At 43.1% G+C, this 16869-nt stretch overlaps 2 long non-coding RNA genes across 2 annotated transcripts in view; one reads left to right on the top strand and one right to left on the bottom strand.

Moving 5' to 3' along the window:
• Window positions 1–16869, bottom strand: part of LOC141988047 (uncharacterized) — a 213512-nt gene that overhangs the window by 17099 nt on the left and 179544 nt on the right. Inside the window, exon 2 of the long non-coding RNA XR_012639637.1 lies at window positions 5379–5562. This is a non-coding gene — a long non-coding RNA (uncharacterized LOC141988047). The remainder of the gene's footprint in view (window positions 1–5378; window positions 5563–16869) is intronic.
• LOC141988046 (uncharacterized) overlaps window positions 1–16869 on the top strand; it is a 77527-nt gene that overhangs the window by 21395 nt on the left and 39263 nt on the right. The gene's annotated exons all lie outside the window — the stretch shown is intronic.

Genomic DNA, 16869 nt, shown 5'->3' with positions numbered 1-16869 from the left:
TAACCTAATGAGGAGGGCTTTAAACTAGGTTCACTGGGGGAAGGAGACCAAAGTCCTGAGGTAAGTGGGGACGTGGGATACCGGGAGGAAGCATGAGCAGGAGAGCGCGAGAGGGGAGGGCTCCTGCCTCATACTAAGAAAGGAGGACAAAAAGCAAGTTATCTCAAGTGCCTATACACAAATGCAAGAAGCCTGGGAAACAAGAAGGGAGAACTGGAAGTCCTGGCACAGTCAAGGAATTATGATGTGATTGGAATAACAGCAACTTGGTGGGATAACTCACATGACTGGAATACTGTCATGGATGGATATAAACTGTTCAGGAAGGACAGGCAGGGCAGAAAAGGTGGGGCAGTTGCATTGTATGTAAGAGAGCAGTATGACTGCTCAGAGCTCAAGTATGAAACTGCAGAAAAACCTGAGAGTCTCTGGATTAAGTTTAGAAGTGTGAGCAACAAGGGTGATGTCGTGGTGGGAGTCTGCTATAGACCACCGGACCAGGGGGATGAGGTGGATGAGGCTTTCTTCCGGCAACTAACAGAAGTTACTAGATCGCAGGCCCTGGTTCTCATGGGAGACTTCAATCACCCTGATATCTGCTGGGAAAGCAATACAACGGTGCACAGACAATCCAGGAAGTTTTTGGAAAGTGTAGGGGACAATTTCCTGGTGCAAGTGCTGGAGGAACCAACTAGGGGCAGAACTCTTCTTGACCTGCGGCTAACAAACTGGGAAGAATTAGTAGGGGAAGCAAAAGTGGACAGGAACCTGGGAAGCAGTGACCATGAGATGGTCGAGTTCAGGATCCTGACACAAGGAAGAAAGGAGAGCAGCAGAATACAGACCTGAACTTCAGAAAAGCAGACTTTGACAACCTCAGGGAACTGATGGGCAGGATCCCCTGGGAGAGTAACACGAGGGGGAAAGGAGTCCAGGAGAGCTGGCTGTATTTTAAATAATCCTTATTGAGGTTACAGGGACAAACCATCCCGATGTGTAGAAAGAATAGTAAATATGGCAGGTGACCAGCTTGGCTTAACAGTGAAATCCTTGCTGATCTTAAACACAAAAAAGAAGCTTACAAGAAGTGGAAGATTGGACAAATGACCAGGGAGAAGTATAAAAATATTGCTCGGGCATGCAGGAGTGAAATCAGGAAGGTCAAATCACACCTGGAGTTGCAGCTAGCAACAGATGTTCAGAGTAACAAGAAGAGTAACAAGAAGGTATGTTAGCAACAAGAAGAAAGTCAAGGAAAGTGTGGGCCCCTTACTGAATGAGGGAGGCAACCTAGTGACAGAGGATGTGGAAAAAGCTAATGTACTCAATGCTTTTTTTGCCTCTGTCTTCATGAACAAGGTCAGCTCCCAGACTGCTGCCCTGGGCAGCACAGCATGGGGAGGAGGTGACCAGCCCTCTGTGAAGAAAGAAGTGGTTCGGGTCTATTTAGAAAAGCTGGATGAGCACAAGTCCATGGGACCGGATGTGCTGCATCCGAGAGTGCTAAAGGAGTTGGCGGATGTGATTGCAGAGCCATTGGCCATTATCTTTGAAAACTCATGGCAATCGGGGGAGGTCCCGGACGACTGGAAAAAGGCTAATGTAGTGCCCATCTTTAAAAAAGGGAAGAAGGAGGATCCTGGGAACTACAGGCCAGTCAGCCTCACCTCAGTCCCTGGAAAAATCATGGAGCAGGTCCTCAAGGAATCCATTCTGAAGCACTTAGAGGAGAGGAAAGTGATCAGGAACAGTCAGCATAGATTCACCAAGGGCAAGTCATGCCTGACTAATATAATTGCCTTCTATGACGAGATAACTGGCACTGTGGATGAGGGGAAAGCAGTGGACATCTTGTTCCTTGACTTTAGCTAAGTTTTTGACACAGTCTCCCACAGTATTCTTGCAAGCAAGTTAAGTATGGACTGGATGAATGGACTATAAGGTGGGTAGAAAGCTGGCTAGATTTTCGGGCTCAACCAGTAGTGATCAATGTCTCCATGTCTAGTTGGCAGCCGGTATCAAGTGGAGTGCCCCAAGGGTCGGTCCTCGGGCCGGTTTTGTTCAATATCTTCATTACTTATCTGGAGGATGGCGTGGATTGCACCCTCAGCAAGTTTGCAGATGACAGTAAACTGGGAGGAGAGGTAGATATGATGGAGGGTAGGGATAGGATACAGAGGGCCCTAGACAAATTAGAGGATTTGGCCAAAAGAAATCTGATGAGGTTCAACAAGGACAAGTACAGAGTCCTGCACTTAGGACGGAAGAATCCCATGCACGGCTACAGACTAGGGACCGAATGGCTAGGCAGCAGTTCTGCAGAAAAGGACCTAGGGGTTACAGTGGACGAGAAGATGGATATGAGTCAACAGTGTGCCGTTGTTGCCAAGAAGGCCAATGGCATTTTGGGATGTATAAGTAGGGGCATTGCCAGCAGATCGAGGGATGTGATCGTTCCCCTCTATTCGACATTGGTGAGACCTCATCTGGAGTACTGTGTCCAGTTTTGGGCCCCACACTACAAGGAGGATGTGGAAAAATTGGAAAGAGTCCAGCAGAGGGCAACAAAAATGATTAGGGGACTGGAACACATGACTTATGAGGAGAGGCTAAGGGAATTGGGATTGTTTAATCTGCGGAAGAGAAGAATGAGGGGATTTGATAGCTGCTTTCAACTACCTGAAAGGTGGATCCAAAGAGGATGGCTCTAGACTGTTCTCAGTGGTAGCAGATGACAGAACAAGGAGTAATGGTCTCAAGTTGCAGTGGTTGAAATTTAGGTTGGATATTAGGAAAAACTTTTTCACTAGGAGGGTGGTGAAACACTGGAATGCGTTACCTAGGGAGGCGGTAGAATCTCCTTCCTTAGAAGTTTTTTAAGGTCAGGCTTGAGAAAGCCCTGGCTGGGATGATTTAGTTGGGGATTGTTCCTGCTTTGAGCAGGGTTTGGACAAGATGACCTCCTGAGGTCCCTTCCAACCCTGGTATTCTATGATTCTATGAGACAACAAAATTAGTTTTAGTTTTAGCTGTGAGTTTGAGACCTGCAGGAGAAGCAGACCAGCTCAGGGGAGTCTCTGATTAATTCCCCACGAACAGACTCTTTGAATGGCTGTGGGATTTAGTGCATGGATCAAACAGTCCCAGCCCTGCAGAGACTAGTGTTCAGAGTGGCAGAGATCCAACCTGGTGCTGGCTGCTAAGAACCAGCTGAGACCTCCACTCCAATCCAGACCAGGGAGCCAGAAAAGGATCCTGCCCCACCCAGGGGCAAAGACACCATAAGACATCAAATGTTCACGGTGCTGCAGCACTCATCTCTGGACAAAACCTCTGCTCCTTCCCTGCCAGGGAAGGTTCCTGGAGCTGGGGGTTGGGAAGCAGTTTGACTGTTGGGAGGTGGGAAATTTGTTGATTTTTTTTAGTATTTATGAGTTAAATCTAACCCTTTCCTTCCCCGGATCCTATTTTCCTGCTCCCAATAAAGTTCTCCTTTGTTATACTGTTATTTTGGGATGTGACATTCTGTTCCTGGGGGTTGTGTTGATGTCCTTTGTTTTTGTGTGCTGGATTTTCTACTCCTTGCCAACAGTGGAAACATTATTCATTTTCTCAAGGGATAGAACCCCTTGTGGCTTGCGTGGAGTGAGGAGTCACCTTGGGTGGAGACACCAGGCATCACAAAAAAGAACCCAGGAACCCAGCCCATGTGAGGAGAGAAGAGAAATGAAATGAAATGAAATTAATGGGCAACAGTTTTAAAACAAATAAAAGGAAGTTCTTCTTCACACAAAAAGAAAAGGAGTACTTGTGGCACCTTGGAGACTAACAAATTTATTTGAGCATAAGCTTTTGTGAGCTACACCTCACTTCACCGGATGCATACAGTGGAAAATACAGTGGGAAGATTTTATATACACAGAGAAAATGAAACAATGGGTGTTACCATACAGACTGTAACAAGAGTGATCAGGTAAGGTGAGCTATTACCAGCAGGAGAGCAGGGGGGAAGGAACCTTCTGTAGTGATAATCAAGGTGGGCCATTTTCAGCAGTTGATAAGAACATCTGAGGAACAGTGTGTGTGTGTGTGTGGGAAATAAACGAGGAGAAATAGTTTTACTTTGTGTAATGACACATCCACTCCCAGTCTCTATTCAAGCCTAAGTTAATTGTATCCAGTTTGCAAATTATTTCCAATTCAGCAGTCTCTCATTGGAGTCTGTTTTTGAAGTTTTTTTGTTGAAGAATTGCAACTTTTAGGTCTGTAATCGAGTGACCAAAGAGATTGAAGTATTCTCCGACTGGTTTTTGAATGTTATAATTCTTGACATCTGATTTGTGTCCATTTATTCTTTTACAAAGAGACTGTCCAGTTTGGCCAATGTACATGGCAGAGGGGCATTGCTGGCACATGATGGCATATATCACATTGGTAGATATGCAGGTGAACAAGCCTCTGATAGTGTGGCTGATATGATTAGGCCCTATGATGGTGTCTCCTGAATAGATATGTGGACACAGTTGGCAACAGGCATTGTTGCAAGGATAGGTTTCTGGGTTACTGTTTTTGTTGTGTGGTCGCTGGTATTTGCTTCAGGTTGGGGGGCTGTCTGTAAGCAAGGACTGGCCTGTCTCCCAAGATCTGTGAGAGTGATGGGTCGTCCTTCAGGATAGGTTGTAGATCCTTGATGATGCATTGGAGAGGTTTTAGTTGGGGGCTGAAGGTGATGGCTAGTGGGGTTCTGTTATTTTCTTTGTTGGGCCTGTCCTGTAGTAGGTGACTTCTAGGTACTCTTCTGGCTCTGTCAATCTGTTTCTTCACTTCCGCAGGTGGGTATTGTAGTTGTAAGAATGCTTGATAGAGATCTTGTAGGTGTTTGTCTCTGTCTGAGGGGTTGGAGCAAATGCGGTTGTATCGTAGAGCTTGGCTGTAGACAATGGATCGTGTAGTGTGGTCTAGATGAAAGCTGGAGGCATGTAGGTAAGTATAGCAGTTAGTAGGTTTCCGGTATAGGGTGGTGTTTATGTGACCATTGCTTATTAGCACCATAGTTTCCAGGAAGTGGATCTCTTGTGTGGACTGGTCCAGGCTGAGGTTGATGGTGGGATGGAAATTGTTGAAATCATGGTGGAATTCCTCAAGGGCTTCTTTTCCATGGGTCCAGATGATGAGCACTCAGTCAACCTGGGGAACACCTTGCCTGAGGAGGTTGTGAAGGCTAGGACTATAACAGGGTTTAAAAGAGAACTAGATAAATTAATGGCGATTAAGTCCATTAATGGCTATTAGCCAGGATGGGTAAGGAATGGTGTCCCTAGCCCGTGTTTGTCAGAGAGTGGAGATGGATGGCAGGAGAGAGACCACTTGATCATTACCTGTTAGGTTCACTCCCTCTGGGGCACCTGGCATTGGCCACTGTCAGTAGACATGATACTGGGCTGGATGGACCTTTGGTCTGACCCTGTATGGCCATTCTTATGTCCTTATGTTACGTTCTTATGTTCTTAGAAGCCACTCCAAGCACCAGGAAGGAGATTTGAGCCACACCTAAGGGGACGTCTACAAAAATATTTATAGAAAATAAATGATGGGATATTCCCAGAGCAGCAACATTTAAAGCCATCAGAAACTGCTTTCAATCTGTATCCCTTCCCCCACACCTTCCTTCGGAATAAATCTGACCCATATTAACTCTGTGTATCATGGCCTGACTCATTACTTCCTTCAGTTTGATGCTGGTGTAACTCCACTTAAAGCAATGGAGCAACACACATTTACACAATAGTTATTTTTTAATGTTTGTATTGTAGTAGCACTTGCACACCTCTGTCCTTTTTTGCCAGGCACCGTGCAAACACGTAGCAAAGAGACCAAAGATCTTACAAGCTATGTATCAATCTAGAGAACATAGGTAGATATAACGCCAGCTGAGGATCTGACCAAACGATTATTGGAGCTATTCCTATGTACAACATCTAAGGACCTGGCCCAGTTATGTTATACTTGTGTAACATGGAGCTATGACAATTTACCCCAGCTGTGGATCTCGTCCAATTGACTTTATTAGAGCAAACAGTGTAATGTGAATTAATATCACTTCAAGATCTGGTCCTGTGGATTCACGCTAGTGTAAAACTTCAGTAACACAGGAGTGAATCAAGCCCATTATTTCACAGGACAAAGTGATCTAATTTCCACTATTAAAAAAAAGAACAAGTTTTGCTGCAGAGGAGATTTAAAATTTATAGATTTTTTTTTCCACTGGTGGGAAAATGACATTTTGTTTTCCCTCAAGTTACAAAAATAATAAAATAAAATATAGAACACTTGTTGGATTTTGCTTTCATGACAAATTGGCTCTGACAAATCCATGCCACATTACCATCCTTGATTGCTCTGATAGAACTCATTTTCATCTCCTGTTCCTCTAATTACATGAAAATTGCATACTTTTTATGCATGACACATTTTCCAGAGCTTTAGAAAAAGGTTGTGAAGGGGAAAAAAAAAAGAAAACATTTATCAGTTTCTTTTCCCCATTCATAGCGACAATATATCATCTAGCCGGCGATCAATCCAGCTTTATGTGCCACTTTTCTGCCCTATTGTTGTAACCAAAAAGGGAACTGGATGAAAAAATATGTTTTTAGTTTGTTTGCTTGTTTTTTCCTAATGCTTAAGAATGGAAATTTGAGATGCACTTGTCATTGGTCTCTTTTTCTCTTCTCCTTCCCCCACAAGCTTTCCATCATTTCAATTTCCAAAGCCTAGATGAATGATACAAAGCAGGACTAAGTGGAATGGAAAAGACTAACTTTGAACAATTGTGTTTCTCATTCTGTTCCCCCCTTCCTCATGTTGCACTGAAGATTTATTTTAATAGTCAGATGAAAAGTGGAAATCACAGGCACTGCTGTAGCGCATTAAAAAGTGCATATAGAGAATAAATCAATTACAAGTACTGGGAGAAATTAGATGCCATCTTTGGGTTTTTTAGTTGTTTGTTTTTGCAGTGAAAAGCTGAAAAAAAAAGAAAAATAACTAAGAATAATTGTAGCGAGACTGTATTTAACCTGAATGGGATTCTGGCTGATGGACATATTTTCATCTCCCAAAGGTGATGAGTGATATATATTCTTCCCCTATCTAAGATCATGATCATGAAATCGGTCCCATGCAGCCTGACCCCCATGCAGTGGGTCACAAGTCCTAGGCACCACTCATTCCCACTTAAATATATTTTGAGGATCTATATGATATTTCAGTGGTGCCTAGCTCTTGAGCTGCCCCTTTGCACAGGAGCGAATTTCACTTTTTATAAAGCTGCTCCTCAAGTCTCCTCTTCATCAAATAACTTAAGCACATAATATTGAGTATGCAGATAATCCCATTGATTTCTGGGGGACTACTCATATGCTTAAAGTTAAGCACATGCTAAAAGTGCCTCACTAAATCAGGGCCTAAAAGACACATTGGATATTCTGTACATTCAGTTCAGCTGCAAACTGAAGCAAAGAATGACATTGGGCTTTCTGTAGGGCTAAACAAATGTAGAACACTGAAAAATACTGTGTTTTTTTTTTCTTTCTTGGCTATCTCAGCACCTGAACAAATTGCAGAGACAAAAGCTTTCCAGACAGACCAAATGAACCTGTATGCCAGTGCTGGCAGACAGTGCAAGCACCTGGATTCAGCTTGACACTTTGGAAAACCTAGTAACCACCTAGCAATGATACTTGTTTTGAGAAGGACACTTTCATATGGGGGAACGCCTGACTAATGGACAAACCACTGTGTTGATTCAGGCCCAGCATTTTTAAAAGAGAGAGGGAGATAAATTTTCCATAGAATTCAGATCAGTAGAAATTTTTCCATGAATGAAAACAATAATAAATGCCATTCAACAAAGCATTTGGATTCAATGTTCCCCAGCACTGCACAACACAAACATCCCCGTATTCTTTTAGCACTGGGAGAGACAGAAAATGAAACTGACTAGAAACATACTGAAAAAAAGGCATAACTGGCAATTAACAAAGCTCCATGTACAGGGCCACTGAGAACTTCTGAGATCTGTTCTATTCATTGCTTTCTTTATATCTCAACATTTAGTAAAAGAACACAAGCAAGCATCTAGCAGTATTCTCAGCTGACATATGTAAACATGTTCTTATTACTGTTACTATCTTCTTCCCTCACCTGTTCTTACACCCACTTGTTACACCTTGTCTTAACTTAGCCCCCGATCCTGCTCTTAAGCCCACGTGTAACTATGAGTGAAGTTATGACAAGTAATAAAGGCATTGCAGGGTGACTAATCCAATTTCACTCCAACCCTACAAATCTTTTTATCTCTGTAACTTGTTCAGGTGTTGAGGTGGCCAACAGAAAAGAACATTGTTATTCATTTGAGTACAGTTCTGCACATTGCATTTTTTCAGGATTGGGAACTAAGACTGTTAACTTTTCAGGGCAGGAACTGTCTCTCACTATAGATACAATGCTGGCCCAACTGAAGCCAATGGGATTTTTGCCATTGATTTCAGTGGAGCCAGGATTTCATCCTACATGTTGTGTACAATGGGGCCCCAATCCCAGCCGAGCCGGTACATGCTAGTTATAATACAAACCATAAATAATAATGAATCCTTCTGTTTTCCTTGTTTAAGCTGTGTGAAATAGAAGACAGAAATAGTAAGCTTAGGGTGTGTTGAGAAGAAACCGTTTGTGGCAATCTACCCCACACAAGCTTGCTGTGCATTAAGTGTCCATATGGACCATACTGCCTCACATTAGATATTCCACAGTGTGCTTTAATCAATTCTAGTTTCAAATCCAGGGGCACTGGGGAACTGTTAGTTCACAGAAGCAGAATCCACATCATAGAGTTACAGTACGAGAGGCTAGTGGGTGTAGATTTACACCCCAGCTTGCTGTGAACTAAGTGTTCGGCTAGACAAGCCCTGACATTTTTTATTAAAAATTTCTACTGCAAATAATCTCAAAGTGTTTTGAATTACAAAGATAAAAAAAATCATATTAAATGTATTATTTCACCTGACAATGCCCCTTCAACATGAAGTTTGAAACATTAAAGTTAAAAAAAAAACCTAAAATTTAAAAATTATTCAAGTTTTTCTTTCCATAACTTTTTTCTGTGTTTTCATATTACCAAAGGAATGTGTGTTTTAAACCTTCCTTTGTTCTTTACATATGCTTATAAATAAAACTGGTTGAATAGTAAAATAAAACTTAAATTCAGGAATATTACATAAATCAGAGGGCTAAATTGGGTTCCATTGTGGTTATATTGTTTGTTATTCCAGAGCCCTTGGACAACCATTAGGTATCCATGAAAAAGACTGGGGTCTCCCAAGGAATCATGAATTAAGCATAGATGGATCTTCATTAGACAATTCATTAGACAATTCATAATTAGAGTAGATCTTCATTAGACAAGTCATGTCTTACACATGACACCTTTTTCATTTTATTCTCCTTTAAAAACACTTTAGTCATCCAATCAAGGAACACAAACAGTACCATGTAATCTAGCTGTGACCTGGTGGGCAGAGCCCTGGACGGGAACTTGGGAGCCCTGAGCTCTAGTTCCAGCTCTGCTACTGATCTGCTGGGTGACCCCTGAGCAAGTCACTTCACTGTTCTGTGCCTCCGTTTCCTCAGCTATAAAATGGAGCTAATGATATTAACCTCCTTTGTGAAAGGCTATGAGATCTACTGATCAAAAGGGCTATACAAGAGCTAGGTATTGTTATAACATGAACAAACATATAGCATAAATAAGAGATATTTCTAGTCTAGGGTAAAACGTGGCTTGTTGTTTAATGTGCTAACTAATATATTTAAGCTGTTTTAGAATCCTAGTGTAGACAGGGCAAGTTGCATTATACCATGTGTTAGCTAGTTGCCTCAATCCCCAAGCTTCCTCTAGGGAATGCCAATTATATACAGTAAACTCCTGTCCTCAGGGAACTTTCTACAGGGTTGGAAGCAACACTGGTTGTTTAATACTTGCATATAGGAGAAAATGAAATGATGAGCTGAGTGTTGCATGTATCATTTGTCTGACTTGAAAGAAAATATACAATTGTGCCAACTAAGAGGAATTACTTAGTGAGAGACTCATGGGGTTGTAATTAGAAGAAGTAAGGGAATGAATTGAGGAAACAAAAATATGGGGAAAAAAACAAACCCTATGACGCCTAGTAGCCTGTAAATTTTTAATACTGGAGTGGACAAAGCCCTCAGGACCATAGTGCAGGAAAGAATCTGACCTCTGCTGGGGTTGGAGCATGGGGAAGGGACTATGTTACCTAATAGGGCTCTTCCACCACTTCATCTCCACTGTCTCTGTGCTGATGGGAGACCGAAAATGTGTTTCTGCTGTTGGAAAGTGAGGAGGCCACATTATGGGATCCTGCCCCTTCCACATGTTGCAGAGCCAAGCTCAGTGGCCGCAGCCTGCATGAAAACTTTGGGAGCCTTGTGAGAGGCTTAGGGAAGTAGCAGAGGCCTGGCCAATGGGTGTGCAAACTAAGCAGATCCACTGTGACATAACCCCATATCAAGGGAGGAGTGGGCCACAAGGCAGCCACTTAGGAAGTAACCACAAGCTGGGTGATGAACTCTGCAAGGTTACTCCAGTGCTTTGTCCCCTTCTTCTGGGTTGAGGGAGGGAGGGCTTTGATCACCTTGGCCCTGGCATCATTCCAGACACATAGCCTGTTGATTCCAGCTTGGACAAGGCTTATGGTTTTGGTCTTGTGACTCGCAGTTACAGGAGCAACACTAGTTCTGGAGAAACTCTCATTCAAGCACCTGGCAAGAGTTCACTCTAAGGGAACAGATGAGGTCAGACTCTTCTCTCAGTGACCCGACTTGCCATATGCTGAGTGAAAGGTGCAAATTTCTGCCCTTTGGATTCAGGTATGTCTGTATTAAGGACACATCACACAGATAGGAAATGACTGGAACTGGAGGAGTTTATCAAAACCTTCCTGTCAAGTCAGCTCCTACTTTACTTAAAACCTGTGAGCTTCAGGAGAACTTAAAGAGCAACTGGAAAAATTAAGAACAAACAAACAAACAACCCCTATCATTCAAATAAAAATCTTTTAATTTGTAATGAATAATTTATCCACTGAAAGATGCTGTTTCCGTTGACCTCAAATTATTTGTGACTTTAACACAATACTTTTGGCCTAAAAATGTAGGAAGCAGAGAAGGCCACCTTTCATCATCATTCAGAGTGGCAAGTTATAGTCATTTCTGACAATAATGAATAATCACTGGGCCAGGGAAAGTGCGTGATGGCATTCCCACACAAGCCCATATAACATCATCTGAAGCTAGGCTTTGGCTGTAGGCCTGCAGGAAACAGGAATGCTCCATTCTTTTCTGTGCACGTGGGCAAGGTGTGGGCAGTCTCTTGGTGGGCAGCTGTCATAAATGGTAGAGACCAGCAGCAAGTTACTACCCACTGGGGCAAGGGGTTAGCAGGGAGGGAAGCATGGCTGCCTGGAATGCTGTGAAGTGACACGGGGCCATGTTGCTCCTTTCTATGGGCCAGATCCACAAAAGGACTTCGGTGTCCAACTATTGCTTCAGGTGCCTACGACCAACATTTAGGCACCAGTGAGATCCTCAAAACCTCTGTTCAACTGCTGCCTAAATCTAGGTGCCTGGGGAATTTAGGTACGTATACCTTTCCACCACTGAAGTCCCCATGGCTCTTAAGTTTCTGCCAGTGAGCATACACACAGCTGCCTCAGTCTAGACACCCAGATGCCTATTTCACCCTTCAGCCACAGTGGGATCCTCAAATTAGATGTTCCCCCACCTATCCCACCTACAGGGCCCAATCTGGTAGGTGTTCTCAGGGAATGCCTAGACTCAAATAAAACCACCAGAGGAGGAGATTGTGGTGGTGGTCCCTTATAACTTTTAATCCAGTGGACGTGGAGAAGGGATTTGAACTTGGATCTTCCCTCTGGCAGGGGCATTCCCTAACAACTGGTCTATAGAATCTCTCTCACCTGCTCTTTGGCTCAATACCTATTTGTCTGCTACCAGCCGGACTCCAGTTTACATTCTTGAGCCCCTGGTGTCAGCCCAGACTAGATGTCCTGAATCCTGGCCCTCTTTCTCCAGTGCCATTTCATACTATGCTCAGCACATTTGAAAATGTGAGTAAAAATTCCAATGGTAGAAGCCCAAAGTTAGCCACTTGTGGCCCGGCTTTCAAAAGTGCCCACTAATATTGGGTGCCAGGGCTTTTGGGCACACAATTTAAAGACACCTTGGCATCCAGAACTGAACCCCCTGCTCCATATTACTCCATGCTTGAGAATATAGGCCTATCTCACTTGCCTTCAGCTTTCAGAGACAATCACTGACAAAGCTGTGATTAAAATATAGAATTTCAAGGTCCCAATCCTGCCTGCAGACCATTAGGTAATTTTGACATCAGAGGACCCTTGATTATGCTGGATTACTTAGCGGTCTCCCCTAAAATATTCAATTTCTATGCCTTTATCAGCACATAAAAGACAAGTGTCATCAAAGTGAAAACGACTTATTTACTTTACTTCTTTGGGTGTAAGAACCTGTTGAATTTTTGAAGGCAGTGGGCCGAGGTGGCTGTATATTAAAAAGCAAACAGAATGAAAAGAAAGGATCGCTCCATTTGCAGGTACAGCCAAGAATGAGAATTAATGTCTGAGGCCTAATGAAGCTCACATGCCCTGAAGTGAAGTCACTTGTTTGGCTGGCCCATATGGCTGAAAGACTATTTAAGGCATTATTTATTATTTTGTTATATATTTTATGCTTACAGCACTGGCAGTAAATAAACACGCTCAAGACGAAACCACTACTTAATGAGGAGTGGATGAGATTGAATGTGACTATTCCAGACCTGTACAAGAGGCATTGGCCCATTAAATGAATGTGTAGAGCTACTTCTTAATGTGTTAGCCAAGTAATCAATTTCTGAAAATAGCAAATAATTTAAAAATAGCCCTGGCTGACCTGAACCAGTACTGGCACCAGACCAGTCATATCTCAGGTACCTACCTATAGCCTTAATCAATCAGTGCTGACTTTTCTTTCTTTCTTTCTTTCTTTCTTTCTTTCTTTCTTTCTTTCTTTCTTTCTTTCTTTCTTTCTTTCTTTCTTTCTTTCTTTCTTTCTTTCTTTCTTTCTTTCCCTCCCCAGTAGAATTCTGTGGTCAGCCAGTCCCCATAAATAAACGTCTTAAGCTTTAAAGTTCAGTGAGCTTCATAGCTTATTAACCCATTGGTGTGGGTGTATGGGGGGAATCTGTGCAGCAGGGGATTGAGAATTAGGACTCTGGGGGGTTATTCATGGCTTTGCCATTGACTTGGTGTATGACCTTGAGCAAGTCACTTAACCTCTCTGTGCCTGAGTTTACCCAGCTATAAGTGGGGGATGTCCCAGAGGTCTTATGTTCTTTAGGTGTTTAGGTCTAATTACCAATTTTTTGGTAATTTTGGTACCTAATCGGAGCCACTTAGAGACATGCAAAAATCTGAGGCCACCTCAGAAAATGTTGTCTTTAATGTCTGTAAAGTGCTTTGAGATTTTGATACAAAAGGCTCTCTGTTAATGCCAAGTTACATTTGGAACTGAAAAGTTAGATCAGGAATTTCAGTTCTCCCCATCACATAGCACAAGAACAAGGGGACATTTGATGAAATTAAAAGATGGGAAATTAAACACTAATAAAACCAAATACTTTTTCACACAATGTGTTATTAAATTATGGAACTGGTTGCCACCGGCAGTGGTCAGGGCCAAGAACTTAACAAGATTCAAAAAGGGATTTGATATTGATATGGATATCAAGAATATCCAGAGTTATAATTAATTATAACAAAAACATTGTGGATGGGATATTAAACTTTGTGCTTCAGGGTTTAAACTGATCTCTAACTCTTAGAGATCAGGATAAGACCTATGTAAAGGCAGATTATCCCACATCTGCCTTCTGTGGGGTTCCTGCACCTTCCTCTGAAGCGTCTGATACTGGCCTCTGTCAGAGTCAGGATACTGCACTAGTTTGACCTTGGATCTGAATCAGTCCAGCAATCGCTGTGTTCCTAATATTGATATCCAGCAGCCATTGGTTTTGGATCCCCCTCTTCCCCAAGCAACTTTCTAGAAATAGATGACCATAAAGACTGAAGTCCATAAATGCCCCTTGTGTAATGCCGACAGACCCCGGTCAGCGGCGATCTACCTTGGGACCTCCGGAGTTTCATACATGAACCTCTACTGCATAAGCTAAAACGCACCCCTCTTTTAGCCAATCTCTAGCTGGCTTAGCTGCCACTAGACGGGACAGACTGCCACACCAAGCAGGCACGGATGACACTTGCACCCTCTGAAATTCCAGGTAATTGATTATGTGGGATATGCCCAGCTGAGTCTCAGAATAGATTTATGCACCATTCTCCAGAGAAAGGAGACCATCCCCAAGGTCCCTGCCATTATGTAGTGGGTAAAAAATTCTCCTAGACACCAAACCTAATGATGAGTTTGATCCTGTCTATGTGACCAGAAATAACTATGGATTAAATGTGTAATCTACTGTAAAAAACACACACACTTCCTTGTAAACAGCTCTCGCCTCAGATCTGACAAATACACTAAACCAAACACATTTCTTACCGGATATTTATCGATAAAGCGTAACATGTAAGATGAGTATAGAAAACTCACAACCTGTCAAGATTCATAATCATTGCTGATCTACAAGCTAACTGGTAAATCCACTGCAGGTGTTTAATGGGATGGACATGGGGGTGGCATTGCATTACGAGGAGTTTAAAACAAACTTGTGGAAAAGTTTTCAGATCACCCCCCATGCTGTATTGTCTAAGGTTTTATTACTCAGAAAAGGGAGGGTGGCAGTGATTCCCAGCATGCACTGATCCCTTCCTGGTAATCATAATTACAGGTCTCTAGCACATGAGGATGGCCCATGAAAAGTGCGTCTCATGCAGCTTCACTGAGCACCTGAAAAGAGACTGCTCTAAGCAAGGGAAATCCAAATACAAACCCCAGTCATCCCTGGATAATGTGGCTACCTTAGGCTCGGGACCCTCAGATGTTCCTGAGAGGACCCTAGTGAATTTTGTAAAGTCTGATTTACTGAAGGTTGATAAAGAGTTTATTAAAGATACCAAGAAGAATGGCAAGGAATAGCAAGGGTGGAGGGACACTGGAACCCAGATTTCACTGGTCAGAAAATACATGGTTGTGGAAGCTGAGATACTCTGGAGAGACCTAGAGACAGCTCGTGGTACCCTGCAAAGAGGGACACTCACCACCAGTGCTGCCTAGTGGTTAGGCAAAGGTGCAGCAGGTTGCCCCCTCTCTGACATTCCCCCCTTCTCAATTATAGTCCTGTCTTGTGGAGTCTCTCTCTTCTTTTGTGTCTCAGCCCTCCAGCCAGGTCACACTTTCCAGTCCACCCCGTTTGGGGTATATCAAAAGGAAATGCAACCACAGAGAATTCTTTCAATGACAGCACAGGCTTCAGGGCTTTCAGCTTGGTTTGGGGACTTGGGGTCTGAGCCCTTGAATAGTCAGGGTCTTCCCCAGCAGGTTTCTCCATTGGGGTAAAGGCTTCTATTGTTATTGTGTCTTTTGGGGAGCCCAGGCCCACTATCTCCACTGGGCTCTCCACCTTGGGGAACTAAGCAGCTGCCTCCCTGGATCACTTTCTACCTAAGTCCCCTTTCCTGCCATGGTAAATTAAAGAACTGCAAATAAAGTTTCTGACCATCACAGTCAGTCACGAGTCTCTCATTTGCAGGCTTTAGCAGGACTATGTTGCCAGCAATGAGAGTTCCTGGGCAGCCCTTCCCCAGAGCTTAGAGCAAAGGTCAGCTCCCGTCCAATGCCTGTCCCCTCTGAGCTGCTCCACTTCTCTTTTTAAACACCACCTCCAGCTTGTGCATGCTTTGAAGAGCTGACAGAGTGGGGACAGCTGGGCCCACAGCTTCTCCTTAACCTCTTGTGGTCCAGTGTGGGATTTGTGTACCCCATCACATACCCCAAAGGCATCATTCGGCACTATTAAGGTTATCACACGACTGCTCTTTTGCCAGTGACTTGGGGAGGGAAAGCACTTGCAAGAGGCTTAAGAAAAAATTCTGTTTGCCCAACATTCAAGATGTAGGACATGTGACTTATGTCGGACATGGAGGAACTTACCATTCTCTGCGAGGCTCCCTTTCAGCCTTTACTTGTAACTAAGGAAGCATTCCACAGATGGATATGGATATCACAGAACCATTTCCCAGGCCATCCAGAAAAAGGGGAAATGCGCGTATTAGTTGTGCTCCCCCTGTCAAATGTGGAAGCTGAGACAGTTGCAGATGCACAGTTCTGTATATTCATTTGCAAATATATTAAAAATAAAAATTATATATATATATATATATATATTTCCAAAAGAAACCTGTCCGACATAGGGTCATATTGTATGTTCCGGATAGTGAACTGTGCAAAAAGTGTGCGGTAAAACAGTTAAAGTCTGCCCCGTACCACCCAGAGACAAAGAGTCTAGTGGGAAGGTTAAATGCTCATTATGCACGTGTACAGAAAAGCTGGAAATTGGGATTTGTTATTGCCCTATCTATTATTTGCTTACAGGGAAGAACCCTCCTTTATGGAAGAAAGGTCAGAGGCCCTCTAGATCTTATTAGGGACACCTGGGTGGAGAGCTCTGAACCCAGTCAGGAGCCCATAACTGAATCTGTAACCAAATGCAGAGAGCATTTAAAATCCATGATGGATTTTGTGTAGCAAAATCAT

Source organism: Natator depressus, chromosome 5, assembly GCF_965152275.1.
Source record: "Natator depressus isolate rNatDep1 chromosome 5, rNatDep2.hap1, whole genome shotgun sequence".
Taxonomy (NCBI): domain Eukaryota; kingdom Metazoa; phylum Chordata; order Testudines; family Cheloniidae; genus Natator; species Natator depressus.
Note: the sequence above shows the minus strand (reverse complement) of the source record. Positions and strands in the feature narration are given on the sequence as shown.